The 13,343-nt window shown below is 49.9% G+C and overlaps 1 protein-coding gene across 1 annotated transcript in view; it reads left to right on the top strand.

Annotated features, from left to right (window-relative positions):
* Positions 1 to 8: 8 nt before the first annotated feature.
* Positions 9 to 13,343, top strand: part of SPSB3 (splA/ryanodine receptor domain and SOCS box containing 3) — a 29,203-nt gene continuing 15,868 nt past the window's right edge. Inside the window, exon 1 of the mRNA XM_078600427.1 lies at positions 9 to 139. The gene's annotated coding sequence lies outside the window, so the exon portion shown is untranslated. The remainder of the gene's footprint in view (positions 140 to 13,343) is intronic.

Here is a 13,343-nt window from a genome sequence, read left to right as displayed (position 1 = left end):
CGTGTTGTGTGAATCGCGCGTGACGTCGGGTGGACGTGACGTCACGGCCGCGGACAGTGAAACCCGAGCGCGGGCGGCCCCCGGAGCTTCGCAGGGCCCCGCGAGCCGAGCGCCTCCACCCCGCGTCTCCGTCCTCGCGGTGAGAGCGCGTGGCGCGAGTGTGGATGAGGAGTGTGGGAGGGGGGGGTCTCGTCCTCTTCGTCGCCGCCGCCGCCGTCCTCCCTCAGGGAGCGCGCGGGCCTCCGTTAAAAGGCGGCGGCAGCGCCTTTGAAAACCGCACAGCGCATAGGCTCCGCCCGCTGCCCATCGCCTCACCCCATTGGCTGGCTCGGTCGCGCGAACTCGCCGAGCCCGAGTCGCGATTGGTCGAGGCAACCTTTGCGCCGCTCGTCTCGTCCAATCAGGCGGCGCGGCGCTCGAGGCGACGCCTATGCGCGCTGGGAAATGTAGCGGCGTGGTGGTGGTGGTGGTCTTAGTGGAGTTGCCACCCCGGGAGATCGCGACCCGGCTCCGTCCTCGGCCTCCTCTTCCTCCTCGAGGACCTCGTGGGGTTGTGAGCATCGACTGCGCGAAGCTGCAGCTGGTCTACGCCACCGACGATACCGGACGATGTCTGTGACGAAGAGCTTCATAGCTCATCGGATTCCTCCAGCCGACATAAAGATTCTGATACGGCGCCTGGCCCTGCAGTCTCTACAGTCCGTGTCGTCTCTGTAGGGCGACAGGGGCATCTGTGCGCTGGAGGATGTGCGCGTGTGTGTGTAGCAATAGCCCCACGCCGTTTTGTGTGTTGGGCTGCAATGTCCTTTCGTTGTCTACGGCCAAAGCACCCAATGTCGTCAGGCCTCGCAAGCATGAGTAGAGGTGCTTATATGGGCGGTCGTTCATTCGATGTGTTATAGACCGCGGTGTTGTGTGCTGGAGAAGCAGAGGGCAGTGTGGGAATATTTGTTTGTTTCTTTATGAGAAAAAGTGCTTAACCATCTCTGTAAAAGTCTCATTCTTTTAGGTTGAGCCACGCCATGATATGACCAAAGGTTTTGCGTCACGGTGGCAAGATGTTAACTACCTCGCCTGGTATACAGGAGGTCGTGGGTTCTATCCCGACCATGACGATGCCTGTACATTTGGAGTAGTATGGATATTTCTCGGGGACCTCCGGTTTAAACCTCCAGATTTAGAAACGTAACGAGTCCACCAGACGAAGGTTGAGATGACACAACTCCTCTTTATTTTCCACACGAGCTCACGCTGCGTGCAACTTCTCCACTCCAAATCCCACCAGGAAGCGCACCGCTCGCCTCCTGGGCGTTTCCCCTCTCTCACGCCCCGCCTTCTCTTTCCTTTCCTTTGTGACGTCATCTTTCATAGTAACCTGGCATCCCATGGGCATTTATACCCCCGGATCGCGTAAGTATTAACACTACAGCACCCCCCTCCCCATTTTTGAACAAATCGTCGTCCTCGACTCAACACAGCCCGTGAGAATCCAAGGGATTCAGGGTAACTCTGACGGCAGGGGAGAAAGGAGGGATGAAGGAAAAACTTTTGTTGAGTCAATAAACAACTTTTACTAGTCTGAAACTATTTTGATGGGGAACTGTTAATGTGCTGGAGACAAGTACGGGGCCTGATATCACCAATTCTCCTTCACAGATTTTGGTCTCCAACTGTTGCAAAATTCCCTTGCTTCCCCCATTTGCCACTATGAAGGATGATTGGACAGGTTTCAACTGCTGGGCCCTGTGGAGAAGCATATCAAACATGTGCAGGGTTATAATAGTCGCTGACGCTGCTGTATCGACCAGCATCCGGGCCTCAATTCCCCCCACCGAGCCTGCTACCACCGACGTGGCCGCAGCTGCTACTACTCTCCTTGACAACTTGCGCCATTGTGTACCCGAAGCCGGCTATCGTTGTGGTGAAAGATTGCGTGTATACGATGGTGGTTGTGAACGTCGGGAAATGGTGCGTATGAGAGTTCTGCGATGGGAACTGCCAAGGTGTTCGGGGTGCCGCGACTCGCCTGCTGTTTGTATGCGGGAGTGGAGAATGGCTGTTGTCGCCAAGTCGGCCCCGGTGGAGCAGCATCGGTATGGCACCCACGGGCGATGTGGCCCATATGGCCGTATGGCCGCATCGGTGACAGGTCACCGGGTTCCTGCTCCGGCTAGGTGCTCCGAGTCCCCGGGGCGTCCAGTGACGGTTCCTCGAGGTAGCGCCCCGAAACGTCCCCCTTACAGCCGCCAACATCTTTCTCCCGGGCAGCCCGATGTCCACCTCTGTCTCGACATCGTCTTCTTTATTCCGTGTTCCCCGAACCCCCTCCAGTCCTTGATGTAGGGGTTCCGCTATTTGCGCGAACAAACGTTGCGGCCTCATCACCTCTTTTGCGATCCACAATGAGGTCTACTTGTACTCTGCCGTAACTGGTAAAACTATTCTTGAAGCCTGCGCTAGCGCGAATATACGGTTGGCCAAGGCCCCCGCGTCAAGGCCCGGGAAAGCAGCTTGCACTCGGCCCATGAGAGCGCTCCCTGTAGGCGAAGGCTGACTTCCCCCTCTTCCCGCCTAGAGTTCTGAAATCGTCTTTTCGCGCTGGGTGGTGGGTCAAAAATGTCTGTCATATCTCGATAAGCAGCTTGCAGGGTCGTCTTTTTCTCCGCTGGAACAGAAGAATATATAATTAAAGCATCATCTCTAAAGGCCCCTGGGGAGAGCTTTCAGAGCTTCAGGCTCTGTCCACTCTAGGTACGTGTAGGCCGCCTCGAATAAATGCTCCCCAGTCCCCTCCTTTAGCTACAAACTTCTCCACGTGGCCCAACCTACGTAGTCGATCAGTGCCCTCTCCTCGTTGCCGCTCCGATCCCCCTGATGAGTAATTTTCTGCGCCCTGTGCTGCGGCTGCTGCAAATGCTTCGGACCGTTGTCCTAGCACTTCTCCGTGTGGTTCCCACGCTACACTGCTAGGGCTCGGGGCGACCATTATTGCTGGGCCTGGCGTGTATCACACTAATTCCGCTCCGATAGTGGCCCTCGGTGTCGTTCCCGCCAAATTAAATTCTGCTCCCCCTGGAGGCTGCTCTTCTCCGACCCGATGTTGTTCAGCCCGTTTCGCGGGCTCCATTGCAGAAACATGCGTTTAGGGTATTTGGCTGTTCTACATTTTCACTTAATAAGCCACTTTGTTGGGCTATCATTTGTAGCCAGGTGGTTGTCAGTGGGCTTTACCAGGTAAAATAAAAAGTTTAGACTAAAAAGTGTGCTACGGAGGCACGGGATTGTGGATGGAGAAAATGTTTGAAACTCTAAAAACAACTGCTTGGTTGTGAGGTCACCGGAAGTTTGTGATACATGAAGTCGGTTCAGGAACCCGTCTGTGTCGACCTTTGGGTATTATCTCCTCGCATGTGTGGCGAGGTTTTCTGCTACACACAAAACAGTTCTCAGTGGAATTGGCCAAGCAGGGTATTCCTGAAAAAGAGTTGACTCTGTGAGGCTCTCCTGCATTGTAATTACATTACACTCGACTTACGAACTTTGAATATGAACAAACCTGTCCAGTTGCCTGTCCCGACCGAGATTCGTAAGTTCAACCACCGTGCAATAGATGGCATTGGTGGAATCTACATCTGCAGAACATGAAGAATCATTGGCAACTACATATACAGGAGATTATACAACTTTTAAAGCCATTCCCCGTATTTCGTGTACATGCCATACAACATATTTTTAATCTACTGGAGTAAAGTTGGACTTACAAATAAATCCTCTCACGAACAAACCTCTGGAAGCTAACTCGTTCGTAAGTAGAGGAGTGCCTGTATTTACACGTATGTATGTTGCACTTCTTTTGCACCGTATGTCGACACTTAGCTCCTCGGCTGTAAACATTTCTCCACAGAATTATCTCCCATGTCCTGAGAATGAACCACTAGTCCTGGCTATATATGCCAGTCCTCTAATAGGACTGTGGAATTTTCTCCATTAGGCTTTGGACTGCCAACAGAAATGAGCACTAATCCAGTACAATCTGTGTGCTTGGGTTATGCTCAGGAAGAAGAGACAGTGTCCAGGTAAACAATCACTTGTTATATTTGTCAGCACCCGGGCGCTGTGAATTGTGTGACGGTTGGGAAGCGGGTAGCTGTGTGCATCATTCACGTCAAACGATTCCTAAATTTGATGTAAACGAGTGAAAAATCCGTTTCAGTGCGCACACTAATAGTGTTGGTAGTCACATTTGTAAATGAGCCCATATTTGTTGCATCTAAATTCTAACAATGTATGGCAGAGCCAAGTTCTATGGCTAAGGCTGATTATGAAAGATTGCTCTGCATTTGGACAGTGGTGGGGTGTTAATGAGTACAGTATACAGGAAGTCCTCATTTAACGCGGTAGATGCGTTTCTGAAAATTGCCCCATTAAGCAAAAAACGCGTTAAGAAAACACAATTTCCCCATACATAATGTAGCGATAAAGTTTGCCGAGATACGATGCACATACACACACAGTGAGATGGCGGGCAAAATAACTGAGTGGATGCAGCCGCATTACTGCGTACTATATCGTGCTGCTCGGCCGCACAGTTCAAAAAGTTCCACGTTATAATGGTGCGATTTCCGTGTTATATTGACATACGTTACGTGTTATAACGCGGCGCATTCTGCGTTGTGTGAAAAGTGTTCCCAAATGGAAGAACCGCGTATGCGAAAATGCAAATGCTATATGTATTCGATATGGCATTTTCCTTCCTGCAGGGGTCACTATGTGGTCGGAAAACATTCACCAGTAATGGTTTAATTGACTAGAACTGAGCAACATTAATCTTCGGTATAGGCTGGTGGTTAGTGCACTTACCACAGTGGCAGTGATGTACTATGCGCAATCATCTTATCTGAGGCTTCTGTGGCAGTCTTGGGCGGTCAAATATAATGTCCATCAAAGCTGTGCATTTTCCAAGGGAGCAGAACAATGCAAAGGCATTGGCAAGTGTAGGCTGTTGGCGTGTTGTGTACAGATGTATGTATGTATGTTGAACGTCTTTCGCACCGTACGTAGCCAACCGTGCTCATCGGAGGTGCAAGGAAGGATCACAAACTAAACACAAAGCACTTAGAAAGAAATTAGTTGTCAGTCGAGATGGTTTAGAAGGGCATAGCTCCAGTGGCTTCCTAATATCGGAAGGAAGAGTGTTCCAGACGGCCGCAGAAGTGCATCTGAAAGCGCGCGATGCGGTGACCGTCTTTGTTGCAAAGTTGCCTGCAATTATTCTAAATTGGAACGTATTAGGCATGAAACACATGTAATTGTATCAATGAGAATGTGTTTGTTACACTCCCTCTCGAATGCATTATGATGTTACCTTGTACTGTATAGTATGTCATTGGTTTGCTAAAATACTGCAGCCACTAAAAGGCGCCACCATTCGCTGCAGCTGCAACAAAAACAATTTTTTATTCCAAGTTCGACTTTCGACCCTGAATTGTAGTGGAACCACGAGGGGGCGAACTGCCGCGTGCTAATGGTTGTATCCTCGGTGTGCCTGTCATAGCAAGAAGACTGTGCTTTACCCTGTGGGGGGGGTTCTGTGTGCAAACCTTCCCCTAACCCCCACCGCCCATCCTCACCGTCTCGTCCCATTTGCTCAGAAGAGATCGGTTTTACAGGATAGAGGGTGTAGGTCCCTTGCAAGGTGAGAGGAAAGATGTTAGGCCAGGGTTCATGGTTTGAATTGAAAACTCATTTATTAAGAACTGCTTTTTTTGTTTAGTTCGTTGTCCTTCCCCCGCACCTCCTATTGACACGGTGGGCTACATACGGCGTGAAATAAGTTCAACTTGCATACATGTCACGCGCTTACTGTAAGCAGGGGGTTATTAAAGAGCACACAATGTAGGAGCATTGCTTCCAAAGCTGGAATAATGCCTCAGTCAGCACAACATAATCTTGATAGAATCCAGGCCAGAAATATCAATAATACTGGTAGGAACCTCCTGGTTACACCAGCCCACAGGGGATCGTGCAGGGAGGGGCTGGGTGGGGAGGGAGGGGCTGAGTGGGGAGGGGCTGGGAGGGGAGGGGCTGGGAGGGGAGGGGCTGGGTGGGGAGGGGCTGGGTGGGGAAGGGGCTGGGTGGGGAAGGGGTGGGCTGGGTGGGTGTGGGAGGGGTGGGGCTGGGTGGGGAGGGGCTGGTCACCCCGTGGTACCCTTATTAAACTCCACGTTTAACCTACTCACGCCGGCTTGTGCCCACCCTTACAGTCGGGCATATTTGCGGAATACACCACGCCGCCGTTGACCCTGGCCAAGGTGGGGGCGGGGGGACGTACTTGGTCAAAATTCAACAAGGGGTAGCCAAACAAGGTTGAGAACCACTGCTCTGATGGACACGTTCATGGAAGCCGCTTCTCTTCATCTCGCCGTGTGATTCGTGTGTTCCTTGGCGACACCGCTGCACAGCACGTTCCCTCATGTCTACAACGTGCACCTCGGCAATGCTTAACTCTGATACTCCTTCCCCTCCTCTCGTCTTACCAACTGAGCGAATTATTTCACGTGTGTCGTGTTCATCCCCGGGGAACAAAGTCTGCGGCTGGCTGTTTATATTGTTACGGGGAATGGCGATGCAGCGCTTATTGCAGTGTGCTCTGAACCTAGCCGCCCGAGTTCAGTTCCCGGCCATGGCTTAACATCAGTGGCAGTGAAATCAAGAGCCAGTTCTGACCCCTCCTCCATTCCCCCAAGCCAGCTGACCTCATGCTGACGTCCAGTTTAATAACCCCCCCCACCTCTCTCTGTCCAGCGTAAAGTGTGTGGAGGCCTTCAGGAGTGCGTTGACAAATCGCTGTTGTCAATGTTGTTTACTTGCGTGGGGTTTGTGTGGGGCAATGTCATGGCTATATTAAGAAAACGTCGTTTTAGTTCCATATTAGGATAAGCAACTTCAGGGTTCAAAATCTAATGCATTAAGTCATTATTTGTGCGTACGTATGTTTAAATATGTTGACACTGCACGTGGCCAACCGCACTAATCGGAGGTGCAGGAGAAGGACAACAAACTAAACACGGAGCAGTTACAAATAAAATAGTTTTCATTCTAGATTTAAAAGTGCATAGCTCCAGTGGCTTCCTAATATCGGAAGGAAGAGCGTTCCAGACAGCCACAGAAGCGCATCTGAATGCGTGCAATGCACTGACCACCTGCTTTGTTCGATGGCTCAGCCATAAGCCGCTGAAATGATGACCGGGAGCTTGCGTGACGGTTTACGCTCCTTGACGAGATCATTTGTGGCGAGCGCTTTGTGTGTAATGAATTGTCGACAGTCGTGGAGGTGTTTTGATGTGTGGGACACGTGCAGCATGGAGGGGAAGGTTGGTTACTTGAGACGAATGTAGGTCAGCAACCAAGAAGGAGGAGATCTAAATCCAGCTTGTACCATCGTGTAAGAGGAGATCTTGGTGATCCATTATGTTCTATTCCTTCTGCTTATAGTGGAAGTTAAACTCGGTGCACTTGTCTCTCGAGGACGTCGTCACTGGTTCATGGGCGATCCGGTGGATCTGCTGACGTGTCTCAGAGGCATCACATCCAGACTGAGGCTTTGATTTGTAAGTAGAGATCATGATGATGTGACATTCCGATTGTTAGGATGCCACTGGAGCTATGCACTTTTTTAAATCTAGATTGAAAGCTCATTTGTTTAGGACGCCTCTGTGTTTAGTTTGTTGTCTTTCCCTCGCACCTCTAATTAAGACGGTTGGCTACATACGGTGCAAAAGAAGTTCAACATGCATACTAAAAACACTGCACCCCTCTCAGGGAAACTTCATATTTCGTTAAAATTAACAATGGCCGAGGACTAAAGTCTCAAAATATATGTTACGCGCACATTCCCACATCCCTCGGCAATCGCATTTTTGTTGTTGTTAAAGACCCGTTGACGTCAACGCAGTTTAATCGCTGTCATCCGCTAATAATCCTATCGGTGCCTAATTGCGTCGCGCCTAATTGCGGCGCGTCTAATTATCCCCGGAGCAGGCTGCGCGCACTGGGCCTCCTGCCTCCTTAGCAGGACATTGCCATGCCACGGGAGACAATTTCACCCTAATAACGGCGACCGGCAGCAGCGCCCTCGTTGACAGCTATTAATATCCCCGGCAGTCGGTTGTTAGGCGCCCGGTGTTATGGATACGAGTGGAGCTTGAGGAGATAAAGCCTCTGTGTGTCCGTGTGTGTGAGGGAGATGAGATCCCGGGAGGACCGGGCCGGGGGGCGGGGAAGACTCATGGGACTCGGCGTCTGTTGGGGCAGGGTGCGTCGGAGGCATGCCGGAGATTTGGAGCGTGCTCCGGCCTGCGCTGCGTTTGCGCACTGCAGCGGGTGTCTGCAGCAGTGGTTGGCAATGCTCGACCCACGCTCCTCTAAGACACCCTTCGTACAGTGTCGCTCGAACCGTTCACCCTTTCCCGATCCGAGACGTCTGCAGGTTGCAAGGTGGCGGGTGTCACGTTCACCGCCGAATCTCGGAACGCGGGAGTGGCGCTAAACTGTGCCACACGCCCTCCCGCATGGCCTTGTGGGAGCCTCGGTACTGATGAATGTTATTTTATTTTAGTTTCTCTTTCGGTGTCCTTTTGATAACATGTACACGTACGTCATCGGAAAGGAATCGGAAGAAAAACTGATGACGTACACGTACGTACGTCATCGGAACGGGAAAGGGTTAAGAGAGTCCAGCCCTCAAGGTCTTTCTCTTCTGCTCTTGACTGACTGAATGTTTCTCTCAAAAAAACATTTGTGCATGCCTGGAATTTTTCCTCGGTGTGTAAGTCCCACAGTTTATTCACAGTGTCTTGAGACGTGGGTGCATTTAGATGTTGTGTTTCTATTTTACCTATTGTAATACAATGGAACGTTTGATTGCTGTTGAGTTGATGGGTGGGTTGCGTGACTATTTTCTCAGTTTGAGTCGGTGTGGTTGTGCACAAGCTGCCAATATCTAATGAGAAATCCACTCCCGTACTTTTGAGGGTGTTTTTTTTCTGCTCCTAATTAAAGGTAGTGTATTTTAATTGCATTGTTGGCATGGGTTGTCATGCGAAAAAAGAGAGGTCCATTCAGAGCTCGCAGCAAGCGAATTAATCGCACTCACTTCGTGTTGGAACGGTGACGTAGCAAATCTCTTCTCCTGGGCTGTTATCCTCCAGGAGGGTGAGCCTCAGCTTGTGACCTTTAAAGAGTGTTCACCACACGTCACTCGGAATTGAACATTTTAAAGCTCGTTGCTGGAAATTTACAAATGAAGTGCCAGAGACCGTATTTATATATTTTTGGTGTTCAGCCATGAGTGACCCGGCTAAGACTATAAACTCGCTGCACTTGAGAGCCAACTTTAATCACGGTTGGCTGGAGCCTGGATCCGCTTACTTGGCCTGCAGTAAACACAAATCACACACGTCGTTTCTCACTGCCCCTGAACGTTAGGATGAGGCTATAGTAGCCACTGTATGCCGGCATAAAACACACAAACACATTTAGAAGGTCGCAGTCATTGCTGCACCACAACACCTCGCTGATCTTGTCAAGGAGCATGAACCCCACCACGCAAACTCCCGTTCATCCTCGCAGCAGCCGCTTTTGGCTAACCATCGAACAAAGACAGTCGGCGCATCGCGCGCTTTCAGATGCTCTTCCTTCCGATATTAGAAAGCCACTGGAGCTATGCATTTTAAATCTATATTGAAAACTCATTTCTATAGAACTGATTTTTGTCTTTAGTTTGTTGTCCTTCCCCGCACCTCCGATTAGCATGGCTGGCTACGTGCGGTGCAAAATAATTTCAACATCCACACATACGTCGTTAACCATTTAATCTCGCACACATTATGCATCAAGTGCTTTGCATTATTAACGAATTGACAGGAGAGAAAGGCCTACCGTGTGTCTGAAAAACGCGTCTCCACGAGGAGGTTGGATGCGTCCCTGCACATCGCGCTGTTGTCATATGAGCCACCTCCTGCGTCCACGTGCGAGCGAATTCCTCAGCGCTGCGCCCATTCGCTGTGTGGCAGCAGATTTCCCCCCCCCCACTCTCCCCCACCACCACCACCGTGCCCCCCCCCAAGCTCCAATGTGACTCGTGAGCACAGATGGGTCGTCGCCGCGCTGTTTACCTCCTGAAATAGGGGCTCCCCTAGCTGGAATACTGCCGAGCGAGCAGCAATGGCTCGCAAGGTACCACTGCCGCCGCCGCCACCGGCTTCGGCCGTCAAGAAGGCGATGCGCGTGTGCGGCCTCATCGCGTTCTCCCTGCTCATGCTGGTGATGAGGATGTTGGCTCTGCTGCGTAAGTAGCTCGCGCTGTGACTGGGAGGGAGGGAGAGGGAGCGATGGTTTGTGGCGGTGGTGGTAAGGGTGGTCGGGGTCTCGTCAGTCTAAGGGAGGGCTGCGTTCCCTTCGTAGATCCACGTTTGAGTGCCGTTCCTGAGCCGGCTCAAAAGTGCGATCTGCCGTTATCTGGCGAGTGAACAGAAATCGCCAAGCCGTCAATTTTAGCTGCTGGTGAGCGAGTTGCTATCGGGAAAATCGCAACCTTCGTCGTCAACGCTGCCGTAAAGCGTTCAATCGCAAGCCGATTGAATCACCGCTCGGGGAGTGGCCCTTCTGAGCAGAGATGGGCCACTGCCCATAATGTTAGCCGTTATGCTTATTCCTGTGTTTCAGTGCTGATGATGATGGCGAGTTAGTTTGCTTTGTGCTTGTTTACCGCTACTTACAACACTCCCTTGATATCTTATTCGAAGCGCTCAAGTCGCTGTGCTGTATTCTGCAAGAATGTTGTGGGCTTGCCAGTTGCTTTTTCAACAATGTGCGGTTGTGCTTGACTGTCATTTTTTTGCTGTCGCATTAAACGGAGCGCAAAGGGTGGTCGCTGCCATTTGGCACGACTCTGCGAGTGAGTCCTCAATTTTAAACGAGGCCGATACAAGTGAGAGCTGCTCTCTTTAGTCTGCTCTCCACCTCGTGCACAGTGGAGCTCTGTGTGTGCAGTGCTGTCATGAGATATGAACAAAATCGCACGCAGTGGATATTCGGTAAGCCCTCGTTTCACGCGGTAGATGCGTTCCTGAATCATGCCGCGTTAAGCGGCGAGGAATTACTGTTCTGAATTAAATTTGCACTCTAAAATGGGCCAGCAGTCATCCCATGGTAGGATCAAGACCTGATCGAGGGTACGCCACTGTGGCGAGATGTTAACTCCCTCGCCTGGTATGCAGGAGTGCGTGGGTTCAATCCCAACCCTGATGACTATATTTGGAGTTTGCGTGCTTCTCTCCCCATGGTCGCGTTGACATTTCTCCGGGTCCTCCGGTTTTTTCATCCATGTTTAGAATCAACATGCGTTCACAGTATTTGGCTGCTGTACATTTCCACATCATAAGCCACTTGAGCTATCATTTGTGGCCAGGTCGCTTCTGAAAAAGAACTACATAGGTCAGTGGGCCATACTTGGTAAATGCAAAAATAGTGGAAAAATTGTAATATTCACTCACCGCGGTGAGATGAAGTTCTATCTGGGTGGCGCTTGTTCAGCACTTGCTTGCATTGTGCTGCCACCTTGCCTTCAAATAAGCCATGTTGTGTCTGCCCCCTCTACTCCCTGTCTCGTATTGGAAACGTGTCTACCTCTTGCGCCTCTGAATAAAGCTTGGGTAACTCCTCCCACTTGTTTTCAATTGCCTCACCCCATTACCTAACTCCATGTTGGCTTTCACATTAGTTTTTCCGCTCTTGCCCTATAGTTTTATCTGCAGTTCACATCACTCGGTCAACAACAGGTCATGATATCCAATTACATTTTCTCCACGAGAAACACGAATTTGTATTTCATAATTTTACCTCTGCTGCCGTCTGGAATGTCTCTTTCTTCCGATATTGGGAAGCCACTGGAGCTATGCACTCCGATTAGCATGGTTGGCTACGTACGGTGCGAAAGAAGTTCAACATACATGATACTCTACACACATTTTGTCACATTACTATAATAAGCCAAGAATGTGTGTCCCGTGTGTGACGTCACTACATCTGAGGCCCACCCCCTTCATTAATAATCATGAGTTGGTGGAGTTTTACACGAACGTTGAGGAAGGTCGGGCAGAATTAAATAATTTATTACGCAAAGACGCTTCAAATATGACGTTTCTTTACAGAAAGTGACGGTAAAAAATACATCTACGCAGCACACTGCTATATCCGTACGTGACGTCACTGCAAAAGAGCCCCCCCTCATTAATAATCATGAGCGGGTGAATCGCACAAGAAAACGTAAATGTACATCTTTAATATTTCAGCTTTCGTCCTAGGACGGGCAAACAAGCTAGTATAACCATAAACAAATATAGGAGTAATCCCATGTGAGAAAATAAAAAAAAACACTTTGCAAAAGAAGGGGTGTATTTGAACCTCCTTACACCCCATGCTTCCTGGTGTGATATCATCATTGCATCACACACAGTGCTTACTCATCGCAAGGTGTGATACATCACAACACTAAATATAACCAAGTGACTTCATCCCTTGGGCAAGGCCACCTAAGTGATCCTATCACTCCCATAAAAGTCAAAGTACTCTGATGTTTATTCCTGTTTTTACCCATAATTTGTATGCTTTTTTTTTGACAGGCCACGAGCGTTTTGCCCTAGATCACCTGCTGAGTTTGGGAGAAAGCCCCTTTGGGTCGGACTGTCTAGGCAAGAGAGGGAGGTGTAGGGAGCTCTCGGGGTCTTGGGGCCCTTCCTGGCCTCCGTGTTTGTTGAGGTGACCAAGTTGGTCGTCTGTTTGGCCACTTTGTTTGTGGCGGTTGACGGTTCAAATCCAGCTGCCGCCTTGGTCAATTATTATTACTACCGCAAGCAAATAATAGCCAAGATCCCGTGATGTTCATTCGCAAGGGTAGGCCATTGTGTGCCGGTGTCATGGTCCAAATCATAAAAGAATTACCCGCAAATTACTCAATTGGGATTATATATATGGCAGTCGTCGCACCCTTCTGTGATAAACCTGAGAGGGCCCTCTTATTATTTGTGGTAGCCAGGTCGTTTATGAAAAATAAGTTAATACCTCCGTGGGCTTTGCCTGGTAGGATGGGGATGGTTTAATTTTATTTGTATGTTTTTGGGTGACTTGTTTACCTTTCTTGTACTTGGCACTACTATCCTGTTTTTGTACTGTTTGTTGTTGTCACGTTCTGACCCCGTGCCCCTACTGCAAATCTCTGAAAAAGAGCTTCATAGCTCATCGGATTCCTCCAGCAGTATAACTACAGATTCTGATTCTGAGAG

The sequence above is a fragment of the Lampetra planeri genome, chromosome 1, assembly GCF_965212315.1.
Source record: "Lampetra planeri chromosome 1, kcLamPlan1.2.h2, whole genome shotgun sequence".
In the NCBI taxonomy this organism is placed as follows: domain Eukaryota; kingdom Metazoa; phylum Chordata; class Hyperoartia; order Petromyzontiformes; family Petromyzontidae; genus Lampetra; species Lampetra planeri.
The sequence above is the reverse complement of the archived record's forward strand: the minus strand, read 5'-3'. Positions and strand labels throughout refer to the sequence as shown.